The sequence below is a fragment of the Python bivittatus genome, unplaced genomic scaffold, assembly GCF_059951505.1.
Source record: "Python bivittatus isolate LINGU-HERP-01145 unplaced genomic scaffold, Pbiv_v1 ctg000680_np1212, whole genome shotgun sequence".
Taxonomy (NCBI): Eukaryota; Metazoa; Chordata; class Lepidosauria; order Squamata; family Pythonidae; genus Python; species Python bivittatus.
In genome coordinates, this window is record NW_028277095.1 from 4,536,685 (window position 1) to 4,541,886 (window position 5,202).

General features: G+C 40.9%; 1 pseudogene; it reads right to left on the minus strand.

The window, feature by feature from the left end:
* Positions 1-1,407: 1,407 nt before the first annotated feature.
* LOC103053842 (uncharacterized) lies at positions 1,408-4,046 on the minus strand (annotated as a pseudogene).
* Positions 4,047-5,202: the final 1,156 nt, after the last annotated feature.

The following is a 5,202-nucleotide window of genomic DNA, read 5'->3' on the forward strand; positions in this document are numbered from 1 at the left end:
TGTGTAACTTACCAATTTTTGAAGTCTTTTTTTTCTGCTAATCAAAACAGGATACAATATGTTTCTCTCTGGAATAGATTTCATATTTTACAGGAATAGACAAAACTTTATATGTAATTTGATCTACTGTTATTAAACATATGTGATATATTTAGGTGATTTATATCAATTTAACATGATAATTCTTAGTCTTTTTGTCTATTTTTGTCTTGTTTGCTTTGGAAATGTAACAATAATTAGTCAGCTATCTGTTGGATGGGTGCATATTAGTGGTTTTTTAAATTGTTTTTGTTCTTTGTTTTTTGGTAATTTCTTAAAAAATTGCGATAATAAAAAACAATGGTGAACAGATAGCACAGCAGCCTACAAACTGTTCCACAAAGAATCTATAGAGAAGTTGTACTGAACCATGCAGAAAGGCTTCCCCTCAACTTAAAAATAAAAACTCCCAAAAACTATTGAAAAATACATTCATACAACCAAAGAATCCACCACTTTTTGACTACCGGATTTTCTAGCTAGTTGGTTAATTGGCTTGGCTCACTGACAAGGTTAGCCACCTGGAAATAAGTTATGTACTGCTTGTACAGTAATTAAAAAATATATAAGTGCATATAATATACTATGTAAAGAAATCGTTTGCATGATGCACAATAGTTGAATAGCAAGCACAGATCCATGTATGTAGTAAAAAAGACTCACTACAAGTAGGTGTGAGAGACTGTGGCAAAGAAGCATTTCAAAGAGACTTTGATTTAATTAACTCACTATATGTCTGGCTGGAAGTGTAATCTTACATTTTTCAAGATTATCTTTTATCCCAGACTAGCATTAAAGAATTAAAGATGCCCATCTAAAATCCATGTGGTTCTTCTTTGGTTGGCCAGCTACATAGAACTTGATAGTATCAGAAAAAAAAAAAAGATATTTTAAAACTAGGGGAAGAATGAAAAGGAAAGAACTCAAGGACTGTAGATGGATTGGCTGCAGAGACTATCATGGACTTCAACTACAGAGCAGACAAACAGTCTGGGAGATAAGGAATGATAAATATAAAGGGATATGGATTTAGTAGAGCATCACACAAGACAGAGCAAACCAGGTGAACAAGGGTGTAGCAAAATAAATCTGAGTCTGTCTCTCCCTCTCTCTCCTTTCCAAGAGATCCTGCCTAAATAAATTCTAGGAGAAGAATGAGATACAAAGCAGAGGCATTTTTTTAATGTCTAACCTGTTTTTGAGTGGGAGAGTGTCTTAAATTCAAAGCCATCTTCCTTTTTGGGAAGTTGATAATCATGACCCTTGTAACCACATCTGGATGTTTGAAATATTTGTATATTTCTTTAAGATCACCTAAGTACTCATACACACGTACAGACACACAGATTCCCACAAGGTATCTGGAGGTTGAGTCATGGCAACTGGACTTCTTGCTTCTAAAGTCCAGTGGTCTTAATTTTCCTGGGGACTGATGAAAGAGCAGCATGAAAAATGGGAGACAAGTTGTGTCTGAGGCCTCCACCTCTATTGAGGGAAGGATTTTCCACTTTGGCATAAATGGATTCCTTCACTCCTCTCTCAAACCACCTATCTTCTCTGTCCAAAATGTGAACATTATTGTCCTCAGATGAGTGTCGTTCTTCCTTTAGATGAAGGTAAACTGCTGATTCTGGTCCTGTGTTGTTGCTCCTCCTGTGCTGGGCCATCCTCTTGTGTAAAGGCTGTTTGGTTCCTCCAATGTAGAGCTCTCAACACTCCTCACTGCGCTGGATTGCATATACTACATTGCTCTTCTTATGTTTTGGTGTTTGATCTTTAGGGTGTACAAGCCTCTGTCTCAGTGTGTTAGTGGGTCTGTCTGCCGGTTTTTTGTTGGATCTAGAAGTGGATTTAATAAAGACCTAATTTGGATACCCACAGGCCTTAAGAGCTGTCCTCAGGTGTCTGTTTTCTTTCTTTTGGGCATCTATGGATGTGGGGATGGTTTCTGCCCTGTGGTGTAATGTCCTGATGACTCCTAGTTTGTGCTGCAGTGGATAGTGGGAGTCAAACTGCAGGTATTGGTCTATGTGTGTGTGGGCTTCCTGTAAATCCCTATTACTAGCTTGCCACAGGTCCCAGTTAGAACCTCACAGTCTAGAAATGCCAGCCTGTTGTCCTTGGTGTCTTTCCTGGTGAACTTGATGTTTGAGTCTATGGTGTTTATATGGTTTGTGAAGGCCTGTATCTGATTTTAACCCCGGTGTTATCCACATACCTGAACCAGTGGGTTGGTGCTATTCCCTGGAAAGAGGTGAGAGCTTCCTTCTCCACTTCTTCCACGTATAGGTTGGCAACAATGGGTGACACAGGGGAACCCATGGCACAGCCGTGTTTCTGTCTGTAGAAGTCACTTCTGTAAGTAAAGTAAGTGGTGTTGAGGCACAGGTCCAGGAGGCGGCAGATCTGATCCAGGTTGAAGTTGTTTCTCCTGTCAAGGGTGTGGTCATCTTCTAGTCTCTTCCTAACCACTGTTAGGACATCAATGATGGGGATGCTGGTGAAGAGTGAGGTGACATCAAAGGATACCATGGTTTCATCTGTATTCAGTTTCAGGACTCTTACTTTAGAAGCAAATTCTTCAGAGTTATGAATGTAGTGGTCAGTGTGTCCAACCAGAGGTGCTAGTATAGTGGCAAGGTGTTTAGCAATACTATATGTTGCTGAATTAATGCTGCTGATAATGGGCCTGAGGGGCTCTCCTTCCTTGTGGATCTTAAGGAGTCCGTAGAGGCAGGGATGGCTTCTCCAGGATACAGGAGGTGGTAGGTTGCCCTATCGATGGGACCCTCTTGTTCCGATTGTTTCAAGCTGTCTATCACCCTTTTCTTATCATTGCTGGTGGGGTCTCTTTTCAGTTTTTCATATGTGTAGTGGTCATCCAAGAGTGAATTAATTTTATTGCAGTAGTCTGCAGAGTTCAGGACAGCTGGGCATCTTCCTTTCCTTCACAAGTTCACCAGGGAGGCAGCACTTAACGGCCCACTTGGGGATGAGTGAGGGAGGAGGAGCAAGACATCCACATCCCAAAGACTCTACTAATCACATCTCCTATCGTCCCTTCAATGAGTCCATCATGTCAGTGAGAAACGCAGCCACCCTGTCTTCCAGGGTCCCCCCTAATCAACTTTCTAGACTGAAGAAGCTGCTTGGACAAGCAGCGAAACTATCAGACCAAAAGAAAAGAAGTCCCGTTGCCATGACTCAACCTCCAGATAATTCCACCTGGATGACTGAGAATCTTCGTCAACATATTCCCACAATACTTTTCTCTCTCCCTTTTGCTTAATTTTTTGCGCCTGTATTTTAATCTCATAGTTCAATACTGGTCTTGTGTTTTGTGCATTTAATAAAAAGAAGAAGAAGAAGAAGAAGAAGAAGAAGAAGAAGAAGAAGAAGAAGAAGAAGAAGAAGAAGAAGAAGAAGAAGAAGAAGAAGAAGAAGAAGATATCGTAACACTAGCAAGCACGTGCAATATAACTGAACTGAATAATAACTCATGCCAGTAAGAGTGAAGAGAAGGTTATTGTTAGGTAAGGGGCCACCAACACCAGTCGCCCACTCTCAAACTGCTTTGACCTTAACAAAACATTCATGTCAGACTAAACATTTGTGCTGATCTTGCTCCCTTTCCACATTAACATTCTCAGAGGGATGCATGTTTTCAAAATGTGGTGATACTTCTCAAAGTATTAAAGAGCCATTGCAGCTTGGCAGAGTTCTTCTTGCCCATCACTACCCGGGCCCTGAGTGTTGGAAAGTTTACATTAGTTCTCCCTCTCCATTTCCTCCACCAGCCTTCTTGTTCACTTGAAATGTTTATTTAATAATGCTGAAAAGAGCTATTAAAGCTTCCTGGGTTTAAATGTTTGCTAAACACTCTGTCAGGACTACTCCATTTGACAATGCCCGGGTGGCAACAGGAGAGACCGAGTTTTTAGTGCCTTTGGGGACAGTGAGAAATTGGCTACTCACCTTTCTTCAGAGCCTCTTGAGGTGGCCCTCATTGCTCCCCAGCTGGATGGCAGGTCCTGGGCCAGAGTGTATGGATGTCAAAGGGATTCATCCTGTCAGATCCAGTGCTGATTAGAGAACAGGGTCACCAAGACAGTCTTTGAGGGCACAACTGGCTGTGATTAAATCATCTGTGACCGGGCCCCAGGGAAAGCTGAATGGCTTGTACCTCCAGGGACAACCTGATACTTTGATCTGCTATCAACATCTCTTGGTGTCAGTTCTGGGAGATGTTACTCTAATAGAATGCCATAGCCCTGAGATATCTCAACCACATCTGCAATTTTAATATTGGGAAGGGAGCAAGTTGGGGGAAATAGCTTTATCTGGTTTCATGTCCTATTTGTCCAGGAGATACCACTGGAACAAAGATGGTTGGGGCTTAAGAGGCTACTGGTACCTCTCTTCTTCACTGGAAGAAGCTGAAAAATCCAGCAGCAGCCTGCAAAAGAGGGTGGGTACGCTATTTCTATTAAGTTCAAGAAAGGTTCACCTCAGTACCCCCAGGGACACATTTCAGAGCCAGCTGTGCCTCAGGTCACAGCAAGTATCTGCTTTCCTCCCTGGATGCTGAGACTAACAGGCCATAATAATAAACAGATAATTGGTCCATTAAAAAGGGTGATTGAGAAAGGGAAAGAAATCAAGTCCTGTCAAGATCACTGTCTTTCTGACCACTCCCTTGGAGTGTCTTTTTTCTGTTTCTTGTGTACACTTTCAGATTATGAAAGGGCTTCCAAGAGAAGGTTTGTTCCTTTGATTATGGCTTCAGAATTAAACTCAAAATTAAACCCACAAGAAAGCTGCGCCTCCAAGAGTGGCTGTTGCCTTCAGTGCAAGATTATCAACTCAGGTCAGTCAGAAGGATCTCCTCTTTTTTTTTTTAACTGGATGAACAATAGCTCAAGACAAACACTTTTAAAGAACACAGAGCTATAGGAAGATATATTAACTGTAAAAACAAACAAACAAGAAAGAAAGAAAGAAAGAAAGAAAGAAAGAAAGAAAGAAAGAAAGAAAGAAAGACAGACAGACAAAATTGAAAGTTCAGAGTGTCTTCCTGTTTTGAAGAAGGCTGTGCCTTTGTCAGAAATTTAAAGCAATGAGACACTGAATATATATTTTATTTTTTATAGATCAGAACATCAA